Source organism: Sphaerodactylus townsendi, linkage group LG02, assembly GCF_021028975.2.
Source record: "Sphaerodactylus townsendi isolate TG3544 linkage group LG02, MPM_Stown_v2.3, whole genome shotgun sequence".
Taxonomy (NCBI): domain Eukaryota; kingdom Metazoa; phylum Chordata; class Lepidosauria; order Squamata; family Sphaerodactylidae; genus Sphaerodactylus; species Sphaerodactylus townsendi.
This window is the reverse complement of record NC_059426.1, coordinates 168,819,297-168,847,117: the sequence shown is the minus strand read 5'-3', so window position 1 is coordinate 168,847,117 and position 27,821 is coordinate 168,819,297. Positions and strand designations below refer to the sequence as shown.

The following is a 27,821-nucleotide window of genomic DNA, read 5'->3' as shown; positions in this document are numbered from 1 at the left end:
GGTGCCTTACAAACTCCTTTCCCCTCCTCTCCCCACAACAGACACCGTGTGAGATAGGTGAGAGAGTTCTGAGAGAACTGTGACTAGGCCAAGGTCACCCAGCAGGAATGGGGGGGTGCAGAAGCACATCTGGTTCACCAGAGAAGCCTCCGTCACTCAGATGGCGGAGTGGGGAATCAAACCCGGCTCTCCAGATTAGAATCCACCTGCTCTTAACCACTATACCACACTGCCTCTCAAGGAGATCAGAGCATCATAACCTTCCCCAGATCCCTTAAGGTTAGGCATTGTGAAAATTAGTAACCATGACGATTCACGTTGAGGATCAACCATGTTTTAAACACAAATGTGGGGAAGAAGAGTTCTTCAAATATTTTGTTCGTGTCTATTACACACACACACCCCTCCGGGATCTCAGAGCAGCTTATAAAGAAACATGAAAGTGAAATTTAGACAGAGAAAAATATTTCGTTTCCCTCCAGGGTGGTTCTGGATCCACCGGCCTATCTCACCCAAGCTAAAGTTGGTTAAGTCGAGAATGTAGCTGTCCCAGGGTCACCCAGCAAATGTCATGAGGTGAGGGATTCCAACCCGAAAATTCTATGCGTCGACTTAACTCTATTGGCCACCTGGCGCTTCTGTTTACATGCGTTGCGTAATCTATATATATAAAAATCTAACAGTGTGTTTGTCTCTGAGGGGCTACCTCATAAACTGCTGGACGAACTCCTCCCAAACTTCCCAGGCACGTCACTCTGCCAAGCGAGAGTGTTTAGCAACATTTACATGACTCCGGCACCCGTCACGGAGCCATCAAATCCGGCCTAGCCGCGCTTTCGTGCCTCTATCCCGCGCCCCAGTGTGTTCCTCCCAGATGCTGCGTCCATTAGAACTTGCTGTTTCTTTCCCCACACACCCCTTCCTCCAGCCAACACGTTCTGTGCATGCCTCAAACTCCCCTCATCCCTCGCTGAAGCGGTCTGTCCACGCCATATTCCAGCAGCCACGCAGTCCACTCCCCTCCACCAGCTGCCACGTTCGCTCCCCTCCGAGAGAAAGGGACAAAGACGTAGCCTCCCTGCGCTGCTACTTCACAACCCCTCCCCACCCCCTTGCTTTCCCGCTCACTCTCATCCTAACCCAGCGGCCTCAGTCGCTCAGCGCCAAACGCTGCCCCGCTCCACTGTGACAAACTTTTCCTTCCCACCCTCTCCCCTTGGCTTCCAGCTCTGCCTTCCCTCACAGAACCCACATCTTCCACACACAGCCACAGCCTCCTCCATCCTTTCTCACAACTCTCTCTACTGCACTCACACACTTCAACACAACAACCTAATCTCACACACTCCTCTCTGCACCCCTCCCTCACAGCTGCCATCACTTCACCGCACAGCCATAGCCTCCTCCATCCTTTTTTTTCTAAGTAAAACTTCTCTCACTGTGCACTCCACACATCTTCAACACAAATCCACCTCTATCTCACACACTCCTTCTCTGCTCCCTCCCTCATACAGACACACTTCACCGCACAGCCATAGCCTCCACCATCCTTTTCAAAACTCTCTTCTCACTGCACTCTCACACACTTCTAACAACACAACCACCTTCATCTCACACACACTCCTCTCTGCCCCTCCCTCACGGAGCCACACTTCACACAGCCATTAGCTCCTCTCCATCCTTCTCACAACTTCTCTACTGCACTCACACATCTCTAAGCAACACAACCACTATCTCACATGTGATTCTCTGCCCTCCTCACAGCCACACTTCACAGCCATAGCTCTCCATCCTTTTCAAAACCCTCTGGCATCACCACACTCTCAGCCCTCCCTCGCGCATGAATAAAGACAAACGCAGGTTTTCAAACACGGATGTGTCTTGGGACGGCCCGCCTGAGAGAAGGAAGGAGAGACCGCAGCCCTTAGCAAGTGTACGCTCAGGTTCCTGCCTCATAAAGTGGGAAATAATCATATCGAATCCTATTACAATGAACAATTTCAAAGTTTCTAAGGTTGCTTTGACAAGGGTGGAGTTCGGGTGTAGGCGTCAGGTTTGTTTCATGCCAGCTATATATAGTTAGGTGCTGGGGAGAGGGGGAAATTAATGGAACGGTTATTGGATTGTTAGCGGCACAAAACGCCTCATCACGACGTCGAACGGTGCCTTCAAATTCTTTTTAATTCAACTCAAGAGCAGGGAGCAGGTGTGGGGAGGGTCTTCAAGAGAAGAGGCTCGGCCATTTGGATGCCCTCCCGCAGGGAACGTTACGCCCGAGAATAGGGTCAGAAGCAATGAACGAAATTAAGGCGCCTGTCTGCCCGCGGAGAAGCCTGCTTGATTTATTTATCTGCCCTTTCGTTAATTTATTGCCCTGCCCTTCTGATCAGCCGTTCTTGCCGGGGACAGGAAATTCTTCATCTGCACTTGAAATGATCGAGTCACTTGGGGTACAGTGCAACAGAACAGCCTTACCGGACCAGCGGCTGTCTGCTTGTTGTGTCTCTGCAGGAGTCACTGTTCTGACTTCCTTTCTGTGAGAAGATGCACTGTAGGCTGACAGTTACGTGGAGGCCTGGGAGTTGGGCTCTTCAGTAGGTTCTTTGAAAAATATGACCCTTCCAAGGTTTTCAGGATAAAGTGGATTTTCAGTTTGAATTGAGAAAAATGCGTGTTTTAGGCGACAGGGGTCATAAGTGGGAATCTTCCCAAATTATGCTGGTCTGCTATCCAGCATGGCAGAGGCAAATTAGAATCTCTCTGCACATCAACTCCACTGAAATGAAAAATTTTAATGAGATTATGAAGAAGTTTGGATTTATACCCTGCCTTTCTCTCCTGTAAGGAGTCTCAGAGTGGCTTTATAAACTCCCTTCCCCTCCCCACAGCAGACACCCTGTGAGGTAGGTGGGGCTGAGTGAGTTCTGAGAACTGTGAATAACCCAAGGTCACCCAGCAGGCTTCATGTGTAGGAGCAGGGAAATAATTACAACTGATCTTCAAAGACCACAGAAACCAGATCCCCAGGAGAAAATGACTCCTCCTACAGCTTTATAGCGTGGGGACAACTTCCTCCCTCCTTAAACCCTACTGCGGGTAGCCCCTTTCCCCAAATCTGCAGGAATTTCCCACTCTGGAGTTGGCAACCTTACTCCCCAAATCTCCAACAATTACTTAGGGAAAACCATCTCACTCTTTCCCCCCCACCCCCTCATCAAATCTGACAGTGCAGGCTGTTTCTACTCCCTTCAACAAAGACACACACGCAACAGCAAACATTTAGTACCAAGCTTGCCAACCTCCAGGAGGGTCCTGGAGATCTGTGATGCAGACAAACCTCACGCGAATGTAAACAAGACACAACATTAAAACGTAGCCGAAGCAATTTTGATGTGTTTACGGTCTTCTTTGGCGTTTAAATGGGAGAACAGACTTGCAATATAAACAGAGTTGATATTACCGATGCAATCACAAGTTGGATCAAAACGTTTCTCCAAAGCAACACGATCAGAGTGGCGCCAAGTAGCTCGGCTCCCCACCAATGGGCTCTTTGCAATTTAGCATTCCGGGCTCTACTGCGGGTAGCCTTATACCCTGCTGATCTCCCACTTCTCCAAACCCCACCCTTCCCGGACTCCACCTTCAAATTCCCTAACCCAGAGTTGGCAACCCTAAGACATCTGAGGGGTGTTTTGCATCCAGGCCGTTCCAAGGACAAAAAAATGTCCTGCAGCAGGAACGGACTGCATTTTTTGCTCATAGTTTGTAATACTTCTTATTAACCCTCCTGATCAAGGTCGCCGTCATCTTCAGGGCCTTGTTTCGGGTGGCCCCGCTTTCTGAGACTTAGCAGGGGCCAACCCAGCAGGGGCCTTCTCGGTGGCGGCTCCAGAGCTCTTTCCGAGGCAGACTGCCTGTCTTCTTCTGCTGTTTCCCGCTTCGCGATCTGACACACCCCAGCACAGAGCCGCAGCCCCTCAGCCAGTACCGGTGGAGCCAATTCAGACGTTCAACCCCCAACCGTCCAGGGCAAGAGTCAACCCGCAACCCGGGCGAACTGCGCACCTCCTTTTTCGCCCACATTTCGAGTCCAGCCGCCACGCCCCTCCCCAGCCTCACAACAACCCTTGAAGGTCGGTCAGGCTAGGGAGGGAAGAGCGTTTTTTGGCTCGAGGCCAGGGCACCCAATCCGCTCCAGCCGCGGGAGGCCGCCTCCGCCCGGGATGTGGCTCTCCAGCGCCAGCTGCGCGCAAAACCGGCGAAAGGGCAGCGCACACGTGCGCGCGCGTCCGCACGATCTAGGCACGGAGCGCATGCCTGCCTGCAGCGTGCACGCATGCATGCCTGCCTGCAACGCCCTCGCCTGCTCCGGCACCCAGAGGCGGCCGCGAATCCGGATCGGGAGGCGTCGCGCCGGAGTCACCCCGGGCCAGGGCCGGCCTGCTTGCCTCCCTCCCTCCCTCCGGTGGGCGGGTGGGCGGATCGCAGCGCTGCGGCGCCACAGCCGCCGGAGCAGCCGCCGGGAGCCGGCCGGAGCGGGCAGGTGAGCGAGGGAGGCCGGGCGGCCGGCGCGGGAGCAGAGCCGAGCGGGTTTGGCGGGCAAGGAGGGCAAAAGGAGGGGCTGGCCGGTCCACGCCCTCCCAGTCCCGGGCAGCCGGCGGGGCGATGCGGAGGAGCCCCCCCGAGTGGGCCGAGGGGTCGCTTGCGGGGCAGAGGAGCGGGCGGCGGGCGGGCGCGGCATGTGGGGGCCGAGGGAGAGATGCGCGCACCGGTCCGGCATTGAATGGGCGTGTGTGCCTCCTCGGTGCAGCGATGCGTCTGGCGGTATATTGTGCCTATGCCATGCGTTTGTGGCTAAGCACATCCCGTGCTACCCTGCTGTGTCTAAGCATATTACCATGCAGATGTCATATGTCTGTGGCTAAGCACATACCGTGCAAATACCATGCTTCCATGGCTAAGCATGCTCCCCTGCTGTGTCCATGCATATCCCATGCATCTGTGTCTGAGCATGTACCCTGCTGTGGCTAAGCATTTACCATGCATATGCCATGCATCTGTCGCTAAGTCTTTGATCTGAGATTGCAAAGGCCTTAGCAGACCGGGTGCTCGGGAGCAGCAGCAGCAGCAGCAGAAGGCCATTGCTTTCACATCCTACATGTGAGCTCCCAAGGGCACCTGGTGGGCCACTGCGAGTAGCAGAGTGCTGGACTAGGTGGACTCTGGTCTGATCCAGCTGGCTTGTTCTTATGTTCTTAAGTATATACCATAGGTGTCAAACTCGCAGCCCTCCAGATGTTATGGACTACAGTTCCCATCACTCGCTGCCCGCATGATACTGGCAGGGGATGATGGGAACTGTAGTCCATAACATCTGGAGGGCCGCGAGTTTGACACCTGTGGTATATACCATGCAAATACCATGCATCTGTGTTTAAGCATATGGCATGCTACCCTGCTGTGTCTAAGCGTAAACCATGCTTCTACCATGTATCTGTGTCTGAGCATATCCCCAGCCACCCTGCTGCGTGTCTTAGCTTATACCATGCATATGTGTCTCAGTATATACTGTGCTACCCTGTTGTGTCTAAGCATGTGCCATGCATATACTAACACAGCCCTAGCCGAACAGATCCTAATGTGCATAAGCATATCTAATGCATGCACATATCGAAAGCACATGCCACAGGTCTAAGGTCTAAGAGGTGTAAGGATCGGGGTAACACTAGCCCCTGCTGCATAGGGATGTATGCACCGTGTATAGCACAGGTGTCACTCACGGCCCTCCAGATGTTATGGACTACAGTTCCCACCATCCCCTGCCAGCATGATGCTGGCAGGGGATGATGAGAACTGTAGTTCATAACATCTGGAGGGCCGCGAGTGGTGTATAGGAAATGCAGTTCTGTGCAGTCATATCACAGCCTGATCCGCCTGTTCCTCCTGAATGAATCTGGGAGGATCCTGTTCCCTGTTTCTTATTCTTGTTAAAGTAGCACAGAGATTTGGCCCACGGCGGTAGGTTGTGGGCAGGTCGTGGGGTTATCAAATTACCCCTGTCGGACTTGGTCCAAACTCGGTATGTGCTCTTGCTGTGTCTCTGCCTCTCCCCCTGCGCAAAACCAAATCCCCGCTTCTCGGCCTCAGTGCTCTGTCTGTGAAATGGGAACGCAAGGGAGCGCCTTTGAAAGGGGGCGGAGGGATGCTCAAAGCCGGCAGGCCGCCGGTAGGGGTGATCCAAAGTGCCAGAAGTTTTTGATCCCGGCTCCTTTCTCATGGCGTTGCGGCATCTACGCCCTGTGCACAAGAGGCTGCTTGTTCGCTATCTGTCGGAGTGGATGGGAGGGGGGCTTGGAACGTGGAAGCTGCCTCGGGGGTGGCAAATATGGTTGCCAACTCTGGTTTGGGAAATTCCTGGAGATTGGGAGGTGGAACCTGGAAAGGGTGGAGTTTGGGGGGAGGAATCTCAGCTGGGCATATTGCCGTTCGGTTTGCTCTCTGCAGCGGCCATTTTCTCCAGGGGAGCTAATAGCTAGAGCAGTGATGGCAAACCTGTGGCACTGGTGCCAGAGGTGGCACTCAGAGCCCTCTCTGTGGGCACACGCAAACAGAGTCCCCCCCCCACACACACACACACATCTAGGCTGGCCTGGGCTGCTGGGCTTGATTATTAGCATTAAACCTAAGACCTAGTTTTGGGGTGGCAGTGTAGGTAACCCTGTTAAGTGCTGTTAAACCCCACTGATTTTCATGCAAAGAATTAAAGTGCAATCCTTTACCTGGGAGTAAGCTCGGTTGCTGGCAATGGGGCTTGCTGCTGAGTAAACCCTCCTAGGATCATGATTCACCTGTTGGAAGAGTTGCCCGGTTGCTTCAAAGCAAAGCCACCGACTACCACCAAGCTTACTCCCGAGTAACGCATGCCTCAGAGCCAAACATTTTTTCTAAACTAAAACCTCAGCATTCAGGTTAAACTGCCATGTTGGCACTTTGCAATAAATAAGTGGGGTTTGGGCTGTAACCGCACTCAGTCTCGAAAAGGTTCGTCATCACTGAGCTAGAGTCTGGAGATCAGGTGTAATTCTGGAAGATCTCCAGGCCTAACCTAGAGGTTGGCAACTGTAATTGTAAACAGGGACGCGTTCTAAGTTTCACAGGTACCCTGGTTCGGTTCCACGATTGTGTTGGGGCTCTTTTTCACTTAGGACCCTGTTGCAGCCAGACTGGTTTCTGGAAAGAGATCAGTGACATTTCAGTAGTAAAAATTAGTGACATTTCCAATCAGTGACATTTCAGTAGTAAAAACCAGCATCCATGCCTGTTTGGGTTTTTTTTTTGTCATTAAAAGTAACATGAGTTGAATCATTAGGGTGATTAGGGCATTAGGGCAAAAATGGCTTTGGAAATTAGGGCAAAAATGGCTTTGGCAATGTCAACTTGTGGCCATTTTTATATGCTTTTTACTTTTAAAAAAACTGCTTTCTGTTTTCCGTATGAGTACCAGCAGCTAGCATCCTTTCACCTTACTTAATTGATTTCTTTTTACATGTGATATTCCTATATTTAGCCTGCGTTCTGTTTTTGGGGGGACGAGAGGCAACCACGGCACAGATGGCGATTTATACATTTTTCCTGCCAACACCACATAATTTGCCCAGAAGTCCTCTGTTCAGGATTCAGTCCTTCTCCAGTGAGAACGGGGAGCATCAATTTCCTCTGTTCTGGTGGGGACATAGATGCCCCCGTGCACAGGGACTCGGGGTAGGGGGGTGCTTTTCTTGGCATCTGGAAACCAGCCTATGGTGTTGGCTGCGTGGGACGCAGGCTTTCTTGGCAGTTCTCGGTGTTATTGGGGACTATTGTAATTGGGTCACTTAGTCAGGGATGTGTCCTTTCGCCCAGCTCCTCTGCTGTTTCTAAGGAGGGCATCCCTTGAATGTGACGGTCTGAGGGCTGCGGAAGGCTGAATCCTGATTTTCATGATTGCTCTTCACATTTCTTCTGTTCACAGCCAGCGTGACGTAGTGGTTAAGAGCAGGTGGACTCTAATGTGGAGAACCGCGTTTGATTCCCCACTCCCCCCCATGAGCAGCGGACTCTTATCTGGTGAATCGGATTTGCTTCCCTACTCCTATATTCCTATATTCACAGTTCTCTCCGACCTCTCTCAGCCATGCCTACCTCACAAGATGTCTGTTGTGGGAACAGGAAGGGAAAGGAGCTTGTAAGGTGCCTTGAGTCTCTTTATAGGAGTATAAATCCAAACTCTTTGTCTTCAGTGGGTTTGAGATGGGGATGGGAAAGTAAGCAGAACAGCCCTAACAGGTAGGCCAGCACCAGGAATTGTGGTTTGATCTTCAGATTTGGCTAAATTTACATGGGAAAAACCATACACTTCAGGAGTTTAACTACAGTTTCTTGGATTTCGTGTTTGTTTCTCCCCCATCTCCTTTTATTTGTTTACAGAATTTGTTCTCCCCGTCAGAGTAGCCAAGGCATCTAACATGGAGAGTATCTTTCTAGCGCCGTGGTGGCGAACCTATGGCACTCCAGATGTTCATGGACTACAATTCCCATCAGCCCCTGCCAGCATGGCCAATTGGCAGGGGCTGATGGGAATTTTAGTCCATGAACATCTGGAGTGCCATAGGTTCGCCACCACTGTTCTAGCGTGTAGATTTCAGTTGGGTAGCCATGTTGGTTTGCAGTAAAAGAGTAAAGTTGGAATCTAGTAGCACCTTAAAGGCCGACAAGATTTCCAGAGAACAAGCTTCTAAGAGTCAAAGATTGGAACAGTCGAAACTTACGGCCAGGAGATCTTGTTCATCTCTGTGGTGTTGCTGGACTCCAATCTAGCATGAAAAATCCCAGCAGTGTCTCAGTTGCTGTTCCCCTCCATATGTATGCTAAAATCAGTACTCGGTTTCTGATTTTTCTTAATGGCAGCAGCAGGAGTTATTTCTCAGCCCTGTGTGTTTTCAAAAATTGTGCATTTGCAAAAAAAGAAATTGCACTTAGGAAGACATTTTAGGTATGAGGCAAGCCACTTGCGGCAGCAGCTATTCCTTCTCTACCGAAGAAGAAGAAGAAGAAGAAGAAGAAGAAGAAGAAGAAGAAGAAGAAGAAGAAGAAGAAGAAGAAGAAGAAGAAGAAGAAGAAGAAGAAGAAGAAGAAGAAGAAGAGCGGGAGCGGGAGCGGGAGCGGGAGCGGGAGGAGTTTGGATATATATCCCACCTTTCTCTCCTGTAAGGAAACTCAAGGTGGCTTACAAGCTCATTTCCCTTCCTCTCCCCACAACAGACACCTTGTGAGGTAGGTGGGGCTGAGAGAGTCCTGAGAGAACTGTGACTAGCCCAAGGTCACCCAGCAGGAATGTAGGAGTGCGGAAACACATCTGGTTCACCAGGTAAACCTCTGCCACTCAGGGGGAGGAGCGTGGAATCAAATCTCCACCTGCTCTTACCCACTACACCACACTGGATGCTAGGATATCCAAACTCCTGCATGTCACAGGACAAATACCCTCAACTCACTCGGCAATATTGTCGACCGGCCTGGTCACCAGTTTTGCTGGGCAGAAGACTCTGCCGTGGTAGGAAGGCCTGCTTCCGGCCCCGCCAGCCTCCAGGCGTCTTCAGCCGTGGTCGCCACTGGACCTGGATACATCCAGGCTATACCCCAAACCATAAAGAGCATAACAGGACAGGTGAATTCATCCACCATTTCCTGGACCGTTGTTCTTGAATTCTCTGTTTGGGTCCTAGTGCCTACCTAATTCTGTCCCCAAGGCACTAGGACAGAGGTTCTCAACCTGGGGGTCGGGGACCCCTTTGGGGGTCGAACGACACTTTCCCAGGGGTCGCCTAAGACTCTCTGCATCAGTGTTCTCCATCTGTAAAATGGATAAATGTTAGGGTTGGGGGTCACCACAACATGAGGAGCTGCATTAAAGGGTCGCGGCATTAGGGAGGTTGAGAACCACTGCACTAGGATCCAAGCGGCGATTCTAGAACAAATAGGGTCCAGGAAACGGTGGATGAATTCTCAAATATCCTGTCATCTTTATCCTGAACAGGGTATAGCTGCCTCTTGTCAGATCTTAGGAGCTAAAATGGGTTGGTCATGGTTGCTAATTGAACGGGAGACTACCGAGGAAGTTAAGAGCTGCTATGTAGGCAGTGGCAAACCATATCTGTGGACCTCTTGAAAATCTTTGGGGGGGGGGGGTCCCCTTCAGTTTACTGTGACTTAGTGGCAATTTTCACGTCACTAACATGTGGCAACCACCAGAGGTGGGATCCAGCAGGTTCTCACAGGTTCCCGAGAGTAGGTTACTACTCATTTGTATAAAATGCAAGAGGGGGTTACCACTCCGGCGAGCCACCAACGTGATTTTTGCCTTAGTTACGCCCCTCCTCTCAGCAGTAGCGCACAGAACTTGAAGCAGTCTAGCAGGAGGTGCACTGGCGTGAGTGGCAGCCTGCGCCTGCGTGCATTCGTTTCCTGCCCAAGGACCGGCGCAGCGGCTGCGTCCTTGCCACAGCCCTGCCCAGGAATGCCCCGCCCCTGGAATGCCCAGCCACACCCCCGTGGTGCCCTGCCCAGCCCCATTGGTGCTACGCCACAGTTTGAATCCCACCACCATGGGAACCTGTTACTAAAATTTTTGGATCCCACCACTGGCAACCACCCACTTATTGGGTATGTCCACACTTGTTTGCCTGTTTTTAAGTAGCAGTCGTTTACAACTGGATTATGTTGTGATAACGTGGCATCCACTTATGTCTAGATGCAGCTGCAGGATTCAACAGATGGTCAAAACCCCAGACAGGTTGTTGGTACTGAGTGTTTCTGTTGCTGTCCTGCAGCTGAGATTGTGGACGGACAACTTCTGCAGTCTCAGCTGAGCATGATGCGCCTCACCTGCAACTTCTGGAGTCCAAGAGGCAGACCAAGGAGGTGCGGTGGTGGACATGAACAATCCTAATTACCAACAGGAGCCCGAGAGAGTAACTCTGTAACCCCGACTTCCACGGGACCTGCCAAAAAATCAAATAAGTGGGTTCTGGATTAAATCCAACCCTGAACTATCCCTAGAGCATAGGTGTCAAACTCGCGGCCCTCCAGATGTTATGGACTACAGTTCCCATCACCCCCGGCCAGCATCATGGGGGCAGCGAGTGATGGGAACTGTAGTCCATAACATCTGGAGGGCCGCGAGTTTGACACCTGTGCCCTAGAGGCGAAAACGTCTAAATTGAGGCTGCCATACTTTGGTCATTCCTGTATTCCCCTGAAAATAAGACAGGGTCTTATTAATTTTTGCTCCAAAAGATGTGTGAGGACTTATTTTCAGGGGATGTCTTATTTTTTATCATGATTGTGTGCCGCCGCCCCCCCCCCCCCCCCCCGGTGAGGGGGGAAATCTGTAACTAGGGATTATTTTTGGAGTAGGGCTTATATTTCAAGCATCCTCCAAAAATCCCCAAAAAATCATGCTACCGTGTTTCTCCAAAAATAAGACAATGTCTTATATTAATTTTTGCTCCCAAAGATGCGCTATGTCTTATTTTCAGGGGATGTCTTATTTTTCCATGAAGAAGAATTCTGGTTCTCTGGTGTTCTGTTCGCCGGGCATGCTTCCAAGCAAAAACTTTGCCACTTCTTACTTTCGGGGGATGTTTTATATTTAGCACTTCAGCAAAACCTCTACTATGTCTTATTCTCAGGGGATGTCTTATTTTCGGAGAAACAGGGTAGGTCTTATTTTCAGGGAAACAGCGTATAAGCAGTGGCGTATAAGCAGTGGTTAAGAGCTCTTGTATCTAATCTGGAGGAACCGGGTTTGATTCCCAGCTCTGCCGCCTGAGCTGTGGAGGCTTATCAGGGGAATTCAGATTAGCCTGTACACTCCCACACACGCCAGCTGGGTGACCTTGGGCTAGTCACAGCTTCTGGGAGCTCTCTCAGCCCCACTTACCTCACAGGGTGTTTGTTGTGAGGGGGGAAGGGCAAGGAGATTGTAAGCCCCTTTGAGTCTCCTGCAGGAGAGAAAGGGGGGATATAAATCCAAACTGTTCTTCTTCTTCTTATAACGAGAAGACAAGAGTCATTGGAAAAGACAATAATGCTAAGAAAGGTTGAAGGCAGCAGGACAAGAGGACGATCCAACATGAGATGGATTGACTCTGTGAAGCACACTGCAGCCCTCAGTTTGCAACACCTGAACAAGGCTGTTAACCGCAAGACATTGATTTGTAAGGTCGCCATGAGTCGGAAACATCTTGGCAGCGCTTAACACTTGCACGAATGACTGGCTGGTGAGATTTGCCCACATTAAAACCTGGGATTCCTTCCATCTAGGGAATGAACTGAGATTTATTTTTGTCAGCCTAACAATAAATGTGCAATAAATGGGCCCCACCACGCTTGATTGAATGTTCTCCATGCGAACTTCATTACTATTTTACGCACTGTTTCATAATACAGTCAGTCACTGATTTTTGTTTTTATAGGGGCTGTGGCTAGATGCAGCAAAATCGCTGGTTTAATCCCCAGCAATGCCAGCTAAAACAGAGGTGTCCAACTCTGGCGCTTAAGATGTCCGTGGACTACAATTCCTGTCAGCCCCTACTGGCATGGCACCAATTGGCAATTAGGAGCAGCAGTCTGCCACCTGAGCTGTGGAGGCTTATCTGGGGGATTCAGATTAGCCTGTACACTCCCACACACGCCAGCTGGGTGACCTTGGGCTAGTCACAGCTTCTAGGAGCTCTCTCAGCCCCACCTACCTCATAGGGTGTTTGTTGTGAGGGGGGACAGGCAAGGAGATTGTCAGCCCCTTTGAGTCTCCTGCAGGAGAGAAAGGGGGGATATAAATCCAAACTCTTCTTCTTCTTCTTCTAGTCCATGAACATCTGAAGCACCAGTTGGACACCCCTTGGCTAAAAGGACCAGGCATTAAGTGATATGAAAGACCCTCTTCCTGAGACTCTGGAGAGCCATGGCCAGTCTGAGTAGACAATACTTTAAAAAAATTTATTGGTATATTTGGATCATTCTTACAAACATATTTCACTTTTATATTACAACCATAATATACTTTTCCCCCCTTTTTCCCTCCCACCCCCATGAGTAGACAATACTGGCCTCAATGGGCCAGCAGTCTGAGGTTTTGGCTCAGTGGCAGAACGTCTGCTTGGCATACAGAAAGTCCCAGGTTCTATCCCCAGTGTCTCCATTTAAGAGAACTAGGCAGGAGGTGATGTGAAAGACCTGAAGAGCCACTTCTAGTCTGTGTAAACAGTATTGACCAAGACGCACTAGGACTTTAACTCAGTGTAAGTCAATGATCATGTTTTTCCTTCGTAGAACTGCGATCATGTATTATCCTAAGACACAATTCAGTATGAACGGAAAGCGTGGCAACAATGCATTCCTGGCCAATCGCTGCTCGGGATTCACTTCCAGCCAAGCCATGTGTGACATCTGGCTGGAAGAAGAAGAAGAAGAGTTTGGATTTATATTCCCCCCTTTCTCTCCTGCAGGAGACTCAAAGGGGCTTACAATCTCCTTGCCCTTCCCCCCTCACAACAAACACCCTGTGAGGTAGGTGGGGCTGAGAGAGCTCCGGAAAGCTGTGACTAGCCCAAGGTCACCCAGCTGGCGTGTGTGGGAGTGCACAGGCTAATCTGAATTCCCCAGATAAGCCTCCACAGCTCAGGCGGCAGAGCTGGGAATCAAACCCGGTTCCTCCAGATTAGATACACGAGCTCTTAACCTCCTACGCCACTGCTGCTCAGAAGTGAGTCCTGTGCGGGCAATTGGCCACCTGGGTCACTCAGGGTCCACCAGCTCCGGAACATCTCTCTGCCACATAAGCCTCCGCAACCACCACCATGCTAAACTAGGAAGCTGGGGATGTTTAGTTTGGTGAAGAGAAGGTTAAAAGGTAACATGGTAGCCATGTTCAGATATTCGAAGGGATGTCATGTTGGTGAGGGAGCAAGCTTGTTTTCTGCTGCTCCAGAGACAAGGACCAGGAGTAATGGTTCAAGGTGACAGAAAAGAGATTCCACCAAAACATTAGGAAGAACTTTCAAACTGTCAGGGCTGTTCGACAGCGGAATATACTGCCTCGGAGAGTGGTGGAGTCTCCTTCTTTGGAGGTTTTTAAACAGGCTGGATGAACATATGTCGGGAGAGCTTTGATTGTGTGTTCCTTCATGGCAGGGGGTTGGACCTGATGGCCCTTGGGGTCTCTTCCAACTCTTATGGTTCTATGATTCTAAGAGAAAGGCCATTTTGAATATTGTAGGATATATAAATGTGGGGAGCTGATTCTAGCAAGACTCCCCAAATACTTTTCTATTCTACTCAGCTAAGTATATGAGTAGAATAGAAAAGACAGATTCTCAGTTGCTTTCTATATATGTTTACTAACTATAAAGGAGGGTTGCATGGAGATAAAATAAGGAATCCTTTCTTTCCTGTACCTTGTCTTCGTTACTATGCATTTGGTTACATCAGTGGTGGCAAACCTTTGGCACTCCAGATGTTATGGACTAAAATTCCCATCAGCCCCTGCCAGGATGGCCAATTGAACATGCTGGAAGGGGCTGATGGGAATTGTAGTCCATAACATCTGGAGTGCCATAGGTTCGCCACCACGGCGCTAAAAAGATACTCTCCATGTTAGATGCCTTGGCTACTCTGACGGGGAGAACAAATTCTGTAAACAAATAAAAGGAGATGGGGGAGAAACAAACACGAAATCCAAGAAACTGTAGTTAAACTCCTGAAGTGTATGGTTTTTCCCATGTAAATTTAGCCAAATCTGAAGATCAAACCACAATTCCTGGTAGGAATTCTGTGAACCTCACCTCCTACAAGATCAGGGGTAGGGAACCTGCGGCTCTCCAGATGTTCAGGAACTACAATTCCCATCAGCCTCTGTCAGCATGGCCAATTGGCCATGCTGGTAGGGGCTGATGGGAATTGTAGTTCCTGAACATCTGGAGAGCCGCAGGTTCCGCGCCTGTAGATGAATTGAATCACCTAAACAGGGCTCCTGTTACAGGCTAATGGTTACCAACATGGTGAAACGCAGCAAGGGCTGCAAGACTGCCATCAAGCCACATGAACAAAGATAAAGATTATCTAGAGGGAAGGTACTCTTACCATACATCAAGGGAACCACTGATCGCATTAGGAAAACTGGATGAAGAAGCACAACCCACAAACAATCTACAGACCCACTAAGCAAAATTCAACAGATGCTACGCTCAGCAAAGGATAAGAGGGATCCTTCATTACCTGCAGGAGTCTATCGTGATACCATGCAGCTGTGGACAAGCTCCACATAAAGGAACCACCAAACGCATGCGCATTGCATAGACGCATCAAAGAACACAAAAGGTACTTCAGACTATTTCAGCCAGAAAGAAAAATCAGCAATAGCAGAAATTATTATGATAAACCAACCTGGACACTTAGAATAATATTATTTGAAAAAAACAGAAATTCTGGACCGCTCTGAAAGCCACTACGTCAGACTACACAGAGAAGCTTAACTGAAATCCATAAGCACATGGACAATTTTAACAGGAAGGAAGAAACTATGAAAATGAAGACAGAACTTTACTGCCAGTGTTGAAAAAAAATACTAGGGTCAAGACTGTGGCTTGTGTCAAACTAGCTCCACACAAACACAGGATGACCATATAGACAAAAGCAAAACAAAAGGCCAAGGATAATTTCTATTCAGATGCTCCCACCAGTGACCTTTGCTATCTACAGGGTTACTCCCAGGCTATAATCTTCTTCATTGTTACTCATACTTCTATTCAGATGTCTCCTCTAACTATTGGACCACAGGTTGCCGCCTTTGTTACTCACAGGACAAGGTTTCCCCACCCACCCTGGACACTCCAACAGATTATACTAATACTCAATTTGCTTTCCCAACATCAGGATCCTCTGAAGATGCCAGGCCACAGAGCGCCAGGCGCAAACATCAGGAGAGAATGCTGCTAGAACACTGCGGCCATACAGCCCGGAAACCACACAGCACCACAGTCCGACCATTTTGCCCTGAAGAAGTCCGGATGGACCCGCCGCCTCAACCTTCTGCTCTAGGCTTACTGGACTTATTTCGTCCTTCCAAGACTTTATGGAACGGACAGGTTCCTGTATGAATGCTTTGGCGGATCCTTGAGCTCTTCTCCTGTTACCCTCGACAGTTATGCGGCAGGTGACTGGAATACCAGGCTTGCCAGAGGCCATCGAGGAAATTAGCTCCTAAGCAAAGTTCTGGCTAGCTTCCGCTCACTGCGCAGCTCCTTTGGTATAATGAGGAGGAATTTCGCCAAATGAACGCAGGAACTCCAGACGGGTTAGAGCGAAGAGTGTCTGAGGAAGTTCCGCCGACGCTGGCGCTGAACAACTTAGTAGGACGCTTATGAAAGCCTATGCGAGTTAGCGCTTTACACGGAGGGCGTAGAAGACGCTCCATTCGCTCGTTCTCCTCGTAGCATCTGGCTAAGCGCTCGCCTCGACACAATATATTTCCGGATTGTCCGATCCTCACTCTCTCTGGTGGATGGGTCTACTAAATTCTCAATTGGCTATCGGCTGTGAGGCATTCCAGAGCTTTTTTTGTAGATAAAGTCGCGTCTCTCGCTACCGGGGACCTTCCGGACTCACAATTGATACAGTCAAAGCGAACTTCGAGGTCTTTTCGCTGCCTCTTTGGGTCCAATCTTGGGACCGGTTTTTCTACTCTGGCGAAGTCCGATGTTTAATGTGGCCCTAGCTGCTGTTAGACCTACTACCTGTCCCTCTGGATCGTAACCTCCTGGCTGATGCAAAAGCTTGCGCCGGGAGTGAGTTACGCACTCTACCTGTTGAATATAGTCAACTGCTCCCTTTGGAGCAAGCGTATGTTTCCAGTGTGGGTTGAAGGGAGGCAGTAGTCCATACCAATCTTAAAAGACCATCTTTAGATCCCTGGAGCATCTGGCCAATTACCGCCCGCTTTCGAACTCTGTCGCTTTCCTGGGGAAAGGTAATTGAGAGAGTGGGTGTTGGGAGCAGCTCTTCAGGCTCTCCTGGAGGACGATCGCTTCGGTGCTCGATCCCTTCCAGTCGCGCTTCCGTGCTGGGCATGGGATCGGAGAACCGGCCCTCATCGCTTATCACAGTAGATATGTTCTCCATAGATTGGCAGCTAGATCAAAGGCGCCGCCTTGTGTTACTTGATCTCGCCATAGCGCCTGATGGCAATTACTATCACGCGACCTTTTGATCCACCATACAACGGCACCTCGGCAGTTCTGGAGTGGGCACCGCCCTTCAATGGATTGCCTCGCTGTCTCAGGAATTAGGGGTCATATAAGCGGGTGTGTGGTCTTGGGGATGAGGTAGTTTCCAAAGTAATTCCACTTTAGTTGTGTGGGTTCCCCAGTGAGTTTCCTTTACTTTCCCGCCGCGCCGATCATCTACATGCGACACCTTGCTACTCAGCTGGTGCGAGACTTTGGGCATGGTTTGTCACCAATGATCGCGGGATGGCACCCAGCTTCATTCTGGTTGATGGAGAGGGGGGCCACTTCTGCCCCATGTGGCTTCTACAGCATTGTTTGGAGTCGCTTGCCATGGTTGGAGGGCAGAGTAGGGTTAAAACTTAATCCAACAAAGACCGGAGGAGGTCCTTTGGCTGGCTACCGGGGAGAGACCATGGGAATTTCAGTCAGCCTATTCTGGAAGAGGGGGTCGCTTCTGGGTTCCCGACATCTCCTGTCCATGGCGAGTCTGGGGAGTCCGCCTGGACTCTGCGTCTTGTCAAATTGGAGAGCCAGGTGGCCCATATACCCAGGTGCGTTTTCATCTTCGCCGAAGGCACGGGCGTGTTGGGTTCCCTCTATCTCTCCCAGCCCGACCTGGCCACTGTGATCCATGCGACGGCTCAATTCACCCAGGTTGGATTACTGTAACTCGCTCTCTGTAGACGCTGGCCTTCGCTACGCATTGATCCTGAAGTTGAAGCTGGTCCAGAATGCAGCGTAATCTACTTGCGACAGGTTGTGGTAGATTATTCAGACCACATCACCCCTGTGTGCTTTATGCCGGCTCTCTACTGGCTCCCAGTGGAGTTCCGGATCGCCTTCAAGCGTGCTGGTAAATAACCTTTAAAGGCCCTTTTACAGCTGCATGGGGGGCCCTCTCTATCTACCAGGACCGTGATCACCCTTATGTCCCCATCATAGGCCACTACGCTCAGCGTGTGGCGGAACTAAGTTGGTGACCCTAGCCCCGCTGACGACAGCGGCTGGTTGAGCGATCTTCGGCCAGGAGGTCCCTTTACCGGGTTCTGCCCCTGCTCTGCGAATGCCCATCTCCTCATCAGTCTCGGGCCCTAAGCGGGATATGGCAAGGTTCCCGCAGGGCTTTCTCCAAACAGTTCGGTGGTTATCTCCACCGGCTCTTTCGGGAGGCTGGCCGCGGTTTTACTGTCTCCCTCACTGAAATTATAGGAACTAAAACCGAGTGTCGCCATTTTCCATCCTTTGTCCACCTCCGGTCGGGCCACTGTTGATCTCCATCTGGGGCCCGTTTTCCTCCCTCCCTCTCTTTTCCTCTACTATGTATTTTTTCCTCCCTTTTAGCCTTTGGGAATGGGCTTCGCCTTTAAACCTGTTTAAACTGTTTTAAGCTGTTTTAAACTGTTCCAGACCGACCGTTGAATTGTTCGGAAATGATTGTGGAACCTCGTTTGGAACAGCCATATTGTTAAGATTGTTTTTTAAATTATGCATCTGCTGCTGGTTTTAAGAGTAAGCTAAATTGTGTTTGTTGAGTTTGCTGTCGGAGAACAGTTATATTGGAAGCTGGTTCTGAGCCAGGAGTCTCTTGGGGAAGAGGCGGCCTACAAGTTCGAAATATAAAAATAAATAAATAAATGTAAGCAGTGGCTAGTTGACTGACCGATAGCTGATCAGTAGATCAGGTCATAAACAGTGACTTCAGCAACTTCTTTACGTACAAACGGTTAACCCTTTTATGACTGAGTCGTGACACACGCTTGCAAAATCCCAACAGATATTCCTAACGCATCCCATTAGACAAGGCAATTGATTCAGCCGTGTCATTCTGGCTCTCTTTTTCGAAACATGGCAGCCAACACGAAGCACTGTGGAATGTAGAAATGTCCACCAAAAGCCATGAGGAGGAGCAGACTGAGTTGACCCTAGACCAGTGATAGCGAACCTTTTCGAGACCGAGTGCCCAAATTGCAACCCAAAACCCACTTATTTATCGCAGAGTGCCAACCCGTCAATTTAACCTGAATACTGAGGTTTTAGTTTAGAAAAACGGTTGGCTCCGAGGCGTGCGTTACTCAGGAGAAAGCTTGGTTGCAGTCGGTGGCTTTGCTTTGAAGCAACCATACAACTCTTCCAACGGGTGAATCACGACCCTAGGAGGGTTTGCTCAGAAGCAAGCCCCATTGCCAGTAACCGAGCTTACTCCCAGGTAAAGGATCATGCTTTAGTTCTTCACATGAAAATCAGTGGGGTTTAACAGTGTTTAACAGGGTTACCTACACTGCTCCCCAAAACTAGGTCTTAGGTTTAATGCTAATAATAGAGCCCAGTAGCCCAGGCCAGCCTAGATGTGTATGTGTTTGTTGTGAGGGGGGAACGGAAAGGAGTTCGTCACCACAGCCCTAGACAGTAAGGTCCCTCTAGTTCTGGGAACAAGATTGGTGGAGCTGCATGGCTCTCATGTACAGGATTCAGGATGTTAAGGAGTGAGACCGCAGGAGATGCCATGGGCCAAAGCAACTCTATTGTTGATCTGGCAGGTAAGCTGGTATTGATTGAGGTGGCAGGGGTAAAATCTAACTTCTTAACGGTGAAGCCCTATGCCTGTTTATCCAGTCTGACCCCATTTAAATCAAGGGGGGTTCAGAGTGAAATAATTATGCATAGGAAGGCTGCAAGCAGAAGTAATTCTCATCTGTTTCTTCAAGATCTAGGAAGCCTGAGAAATATATAGAGTTGGAAAGAAAAGTGATATTGAAATGGTATAGAACACCAAAACAACTACCGTGTTTCCCCGAATATAAGACAGTGTCTTATATTAATTTTTGCTTCCAAAGATGCGCTATGTCTTATTTTCAGGGGATGTCTTATATCAGTGATGGCGAACCTATGGCACGGGTGCCAGAGGTGGCACTCGGAGCCCTCTCTGTGGGCACGCGCACACAGAGTTCATCATGTGGGGGGCAGAAAATCACACACACACACCCCACACACACACATCTAGGCTGGCCTGCGCCACTGAGCACAACGTGCATGCACTGCGGTGAGCAGGGAGGACTTGGCTGGCGGACCTGGTGCCTGTGCTCTGGGTGGCTGCTGCCTGGGGGGGGGGCACAGAGGAGGCAGAGATGCTAGAGAGGCACAGAGCAGTGTGTGCAGGACTTGCTGGAGGCTAGAGCAGGCTGGCCCCTGCTCGAGTGGGTGGGGTGGAGGAAGTGGGAGCCAACTGTTTTTTTCTAAACTAAAACCTCAGCATTCAGGTTAAATTTCTGGGTTGGCACTTTGCGATAAATAAGTGGGGTTAGGGTTGCAATTTGGGCACTCGGTCTCAAAAAGGTTCGCCATCACTGTCTTATATTTCTGTATTCTGTTCGTCAGGCATGCTTCCAAACAAAATCTTTGCTACGTCTTACTTTTGGAGGATGCCTTATATTTTGCACTTCAGCAAACTTCTACTACATCTTATTTTCCGAGGATGTCTTATATTCGGGGAAACAGGGTAGCATACATGATTAAAGCACTTAGTCCTAAATGCTGGCACTGCGGAGAACAGGAGGCATATTATAGCCATATGTGGACGGACTATATAGAAGCGAAAAATTTTTGGACAACCGTATTGTTATATATCGAGAAACTGGTGAAGATTAATATTGGGATAAATAATGATTTAATGTTCATGGGTGTAATGGAGGATAGAAGGGTAGATAAAAAATATAGCTATCTGTATAAAATAATGATCAAAGCAGCACATGCAACAATAGCTTTAAGCTGGAAAGAAAAGAACAAATGGACAATCCAGAAATGGTTGGAATATATCTGGGAACAAGTGACACTGGACATTTTCGGAGCATACTCTAATCAAAACAAATACTTTGTAGCAAGATAAACAGAGTGAAATTCTGAAGATATGGACAATATATGTGGACTGGATGAAAGAAGCTGGAGTCAATGAGGAGATATGGGAGAAGAGATTACAAAGAATGAACATACTGCTGTTTGTTTGATAAAACTATGAAGAAAATACAGGGGGGAGGATGAACTTAGCGTGGAAGAACAATGTTATTATCACACTTCAGTTACGGTTTTCTTGGGCCTTTATTTGCATGGGTCATAAGAGCAGCAGTGGCGTAGTGGTTAAGAGCAGGTGTACTCTAATCTAGAGGAACTGGGTTTGATTCCCCACTCTACCGCTTGAGCTGTGGAGGCTTATCTGGGGAATTCAAATTAGCCTGGGCACTCCCACACACGCTCGCTGGGTGACCTTGTGCTAGTGAGTCACAGTTCTTCTGAGCTCTCTCAGCCCCACCTACCTCACAGGGTGTTTGTTGTGAGGGGGGAATGGAAAGGAGTTTGTAAGCCCCTTTGGGTCTCCTTTAGGAGAGAAAGGGGGGATATAAATCCAAACTCTTCTTCTCCCTCTTCTCCTGTTACACGTTTGTGTGAACACCCTTGAATATATATGTTTGTTGACACTCAGTAAAGAATAATTTTAATGATGTATTCAGATCTCTTTCCTTGAAGTGAAATCAAATGAATAAGAGAGGGCTTCGTATGGTCAGGCTTGCTGTGGGCACGCAGAACAGCCAGTAAGAATTGGTGGTAGAGCATTGATCCAGTTTGGTGTGGTGGTCAAGATGGTGGACTCCCGTCGACTAGGTTTGTGTCCTCTGCTGACATCTGCGCACCTCTGCCCTAGCCCAAAGGCAATCCATAATCTCTTTGTTACCGCGCTGCCTGAGTAACTTTTATTTCCCCAGATCCGCCAGCTCTCAGCAGCGCAGAGGAACAGAAACAGGACCCAACACAGCAGGAATATTGAAAATAAAAATGAGTTTATTGAGATGCTGACCTATGTGTCAGCACCTCCACACCACGGCAGCTGCAGCTGCCTAGCAGCTTTACAGCAACTTTTATACACAGTCTCCCGCCCGGGAATCCGGGAGGGTACAGGACAACCTACAATCATTCATTCACAAAATACACAGGAACCAATCATTCATCTACAAATACATAGGAACCAATTAGAGTCCAGTGGGCAATCCCTTCTTGAATTTCGCGGCCGAAGCAGGGCGAGGCGATAACGTAGGCACAGGCGGGAAAAACACAAAAGAGGGTGCTTGGGGCCAGGAATCGAAACCTAAGGACGACGGCACCCTTATCTGCCTGCTGGTGGGATTAAGGCAGATGGAGGCGCTTCTTCTGGGGTCCCTTTTGTCAAACGTCCATTCATGGTTTTAGCAAATGAAAGGGTCGTGCCCAGGTGGAGCAGGGGTGGATTCCTGCCTTGAGCAAAGGAGGTTCCATGCAGACACAAATACAAAATACAACAGTAATTCCTACATTCTACCTAATAAAACTTGTTCCTATCTAACTTATAAAGAAGTAAAACATAGTTTCACTTTTACTGATACAGCAAGATCAGAAATGGAATTATTCATTTCTGACTCGGCTATCATCTTCATATCCCAGGACAGGAAACTCAGTTTGTTCACAACTTGAGGATACCTGTGTAGAAGAACAGGAAGAGGAGGGGAGAGTATGGGCGAAGAGGAGCTATGGGCCAATTACAGATGGGGAAGTTTGCCTCCTCTCTTCCCCGCCGCATCATCAGGCGCACACCTGAGGTACTCTTGTTTTCATGGGAAAAGCTGAGAGCAAGAGCAGTAGGCGTGAGGCAACTTCTTTGTATGTTGGTACAAAGAAGTTTGCCGTGTGCCACTTCTACTTTCTTCATGTACAAGGGTTAGCGTGCCGCGGGTACCTCCTGCGTAATCAGCCATGGCTGTCAACACAAAGTAGTGAAAATAACCAGCACCCCCAACGAAGCTTGGTTACCACACCTGCCTTCTTTCAAGGGATAAAGAATTGTGTGCGAGTGTATGGAAGTTCTGGTGGCTGAAATCGGCACCTCTGGCCTCTCGTCTCCAAGGAGACTGATAAGAAGAGCTCGCCGGTCGGTCAGAGTGACTTTTCCCGTCCCGTTTCTTCCTTCCCAACTGCTCTGCAGAAGAAAGGGCTTGCACCAGCTAGGGTCTGTAAACAGCTTTTGATGTTTATTTGCTGCAGTTTAAAACAACAACAAACGAAGTCACATACAATCAGTCCCTTTCAGTATACTGAGTAAAATTTCCTGAAAATTCTGGCAGTGCGGGAAAGCCCTCCTTACTACTGAAGCGTCCACCAGCTTCCTCCCCTGCTACCTTCTGACCTCCTCCCCATATACTTTCTTTGATTAACCATCATTAGCAGCTGCTGCTATACTTGTTAACTGTTGCAAGTGTTGTTAAACTGGGCGGAGGCACATGAGCTACAGGCATCGCTTCAACCGGTGATGTTCTTATTGGATCAACAGTAGCTTTTCCAAGCAGTGAGTTTGTTTGTTTAAGTGCTATCAAATCCCTTCTGACTCATGGGGACTGTACGAATCAAAGTCCTCTCATTAACATCCTTGCAAACGGAGAGCCGTGGCTTCATTTACAGCACAGGTGTCGAACTCGCAGCCCTCCAGATGTTATGGACTACAGTTCCCATCATCCCCTGCCAGCATGACGGCCGCGAGTTCGACGCCCCTGATTTACAGGGACAATCCATCTCATGTTGTCAGGGGCTGCCCCTGATGATTGAGGGGTACCGTATATACTCGTGTATAAGCCGACCCGTGTATAAGAGCAGCAGTGGCGTAGGAGGTTAACAGCTCGTGTATCTAATCTGGAGGAACCGGGTTTGATTCTCCGCTCTGCCGCCTGAGTTGTGGAGGCTCATCTGGGGAATTCAGATTAGCCTGTGTGCTCCAACACACGCCAGCTGGGTGACCTTGGGCTAGTCACAGCTTCTCGGAGCTCTCTCAGCCCCACCTACCTCACAGGGTGTTTGTTGTGAGGGGGGAAGGGCAAGGAGATTGTAAGCCCCTTTGAGTCTCCTGCAGGAGAGAAAGGGGGGATATAAATCCAAACTCCTCCTCCTCCTCCTCCTCCTCCTCCTCCTCCTCCTCCTCCTCTTCTTCTTCTTCTTCTACTTCTACTTCTACTTCTTCTACTTCTACTTCTATAAGCCGAGGCACCTATATTTACCACCAAAACCTGGGGGAACTTATTGACTCGCGTATAAGCCAAGGGTGGAAAACGCAGCATCTTAGTTTAGTTTATTGGATTTGGATACTGCCCCCCACAAAGGCTCAAGGCATGGCTTGGGCGCCTCTCTTGCACGGAGGTCGCTGGGCTGGCTGGGGAAGAGGGGAAGATCTCCCCTCTTCCCCAGCCAGCTGGGCAGCCTCCATGACTCGCTTATAAGCCGAGGGGGGCATTTTTCAGCCCGGAAAATGGGGATAATTTGGATAACCAGTTTGGGGATAAAGGGAACCAGGAAAACCAGATCTGGCAGAACTGGCTTCCTCAAGTTGCCTTTCAATAAAGGCTATTGATCAAGAATCCAGAGTCTGTTTATTGGCTAAAGGTCCAAGACCTAACACATGTTGGGTCTCCCTCTTTTCCGGCTGCCTTCAGCGTTCCCTAGCGTTATTGTCTTTCCAAGTGAGTCTTGTCTTCTCATAACGTGACCAAAGTACAATAGCCTCAATTGAATAATTTTCAAAGTATTGTCGAAGGCTCAGTTGACTAATTTTCGCACTTACAGAGCGTTCAGATATGATTTGATCTAGAACCCATTTGTTGTCTCTTTTGGCACAATTAGTGCAAAAAGGTGTTACAATGGAAAAAGACCGTCACATTTGGGGGTCGAGTGGGTTGGATCAAACCATCCATGGGAATAAGAATCACTGGTCTTTCCCACATCTTCCTCCACCCAGAGTCCCTTTCCATCCTGGGGTCCTCGGTCCCACATGGACAAATTGCCAAGTCGGTTGAGCAACTGAGCTGCAGAAGGGAGCCATAGAACCATAGAGTTGGAAGAGACCAGAAGGGCCACCAAGTCCAGCCTCCTGCCATGCCGGAACACACAATCAAAGCACTCCCAATATATGTTCATCCAGCCTCTGTTTAAAAACCTCCAAAGAAGGAGACTCCACCACTCTCCGAGGCAGTGAATTCCACTGTCAAACAGCCCTGACAGTCAGAAAGTTCTTCGTAATGTTTAGGTGGAATCTCTTTTCCTGCACCTTGAATCCATTACTCCATGTCCTAGTCTCTGAGGCAGCAGAAAACAAGCTTGCTCCCTCTTCGACATGGCATCCCTTTGTTACCGCTGCAGCTCAGGTAACAATAAGTGATTTCAGCTCAGCAACATAATGAGGCGCAGGAAGTCGGCGTTCTTCAAAGCAAAAGGTTTTATTTGGAGGTGATAGTCACAGCTCGGGCAGGAGAATCGCACCCTTGCAGCCAAGTGCAAGAACCTTTATTCCCAAACTTCAAAGGGGCAGGTAGAAAAGGGGAGGTAAGGGGGCAAGTCCCTTACCAAACACCAATAAGAAACCAACAAAACAAAAGCAAGATACAATTACAACTTTTGAATGGGATCACGAAATCCCGCTGTAGTCCCGCGAGATCTCGCACTGGTGCTGAAAGGAAAGCCGATAAGGTCCATTCAGGAACTCTAGGTGGGCTCGCTACCGCACCCAGCTATCTTCTTTATCAGATGGCTGTTTCCTTCAGTAATGTCCTGAGGCTCCTGCGCCTCATCTCTGCAACAAAGAAAAGTTCAAACTGTCCAATGGTGGTCCCTGCACGTCTTCCAACGGCTGGGGGCCTCTGGGTGCTGCCATCAGGTTTGATTTGCAAGTCCAAAGGGGGTCTTTGGCTTTGCTAAGGAGTTGGCTGGGTGTTGGTAAGAACAAAAAAAGAAGGTAATGATTTAAGTAATTTTGGGTCCCCATTGGGGCATACATGAATGGCCATATGGGACTTGGGGGCCCGTTGGGAATGTAGGAAAGAACTGTGTTCATCAGTGTCTTTTGCTGATGGATTTCTGCACAAGCACAGTGTTTTGTGCATTGAGTGGCTAGATGAATTGTAGTTGGCAAGTACTATCATAGGAAAGGTATTGAGCCTTGCATATTACGCAGGTAGGAATGGTTATGGTGGGGCCTCCCAAAATAAGGAATAGAGGACTGTTTCCCTTTTAAACTGTTGTTTTGTTGGTATGTGTGCTAATTAAAAGCTATATAACCTCTGTAATGATTATAGGGCATGCTGTGCTTTGTGGAAAGGCCTTTGCAAATTCTGTAAGGATAAAATCATAATGCATTGGAGTCAACTGTATGGGGGGGGAAGAATTCATTATAACTCATGGGGAACGCTGAATATTAGCCTTGCGGCACAACAGATTATGAGGCACGGCCTGCTGTCAGTAGCTCCCTGTGTTGATAGAAAATATTAGGAAAGCACAGCTTGCATATTGTCAGTTTGGGAATTCTTTAATATTTGAGGAGCCTCATTTCATCTCTCCCCAAGTCGTTTGTCCATGACGCCAAATTCAGATTATTTTTTATGCTATTGCGATGGTTTTGCCTTTGAACAAAACTGTCCTTTTAGTTGTCTGTTGAAATTGGTTGTTTTTGGTTGGGTGGTTTTTTTTACTTTCCAGAGATTCAAATTGACTGGCATTGCTGTCTGTTGTTTTGGGGTTAGCTCCCGTGGTGGAGTTCCACAGGTGAAAGAGGGGTTTTTCGCTGTTCATTCTACCTGCAGTAGATCTCCCTTTGAAGCTCCATCATCTGCAAAACTTTAGTGTGGGATCCGTCCCTTGGTTTCCCTTTATGGCAAACTAAAAGAATGAAAGTTTCCCATTGAGAAATCAGCGTGATCTAAAGGGATTCTTTATCTCCCCTGCTGTTCGTGCCAATAGATATGATATCAAAGAGCCTCTCTGCCCTGCCCAAAAAGAGTATATTCATGTTGCTCTTCTCTTTCTCTCCTTTGTACAAAGTGACCCTTTCCTTTTTACAAATAAATAGAATTGAATTGCACACAGCTTCTAATACTGGGTGATTTTTATTTCCCAGTCGTGACCTTGTTACCGCTGCTGCTCGGGTAACATTAAGTGATTTCAGCTCAGGCAACGTAGTGAGGTGCAGGTAGCCGGTGTTCTTCAAAAGCAAAGTATTTTATTCGGAAGTGGTTGGTACAGTTCAGGCAGGGGAATTGCGCCCTCGTAGCCAAGCGCAGGACCTTTTATACACACAGATCAAAAGAGGGCAAGTGGGGCGGTAAGGGGGCAGGTCCCTTACCTTGCACCAATAAAGAAACATCAACACAAAAAGAAAGGTATAGTTACAACTTTGTAAATGGGACCATGAGATCTCGCTGTCAGGCGTCTTCCAGTGAGACTTTACTATAGTGCAGAAAGGGGTGAAGAGTGTCCATTCATAAAACTGTTTAATGCACCCAGGTATCTGGTTATCAGATGGGCTGCTTCCTTGAGTTATGACCTGAGGCTCCCGCGCCTCAGTCCCGCAATGAAAGAAAGTTCAAATGGTCCAATGGTGATTTTGGTGCGTCCTTCAACGGCTGGGACCTCTGAGGTGCCGTCATCAGATTCAATTTGTAA

General features: G+C 48.9%; 1 protein-coding gene across 1 annotated transcript in view; it reads left to right on the top strand.

Moving 5' to 3' along the window:
• Positions 1-4,382: 4,382 nt before the first annotated feature.
• Positions 4,383-27,821, top strand: part of AKAP5 (A-kinase anchoring protein 5) — a 40,674-nt gene continuing 17,235 nt past the window's right edge. Inside the window, exon 1 of the mRNA XM_048485771.1 lies at positions 4,383-4,543. The gene's annotated coding sequence lies outside the window, so the exon portion shown is untranslated. The remainder of the gene's footprint in view (positions 4,544-27,821) is intronic.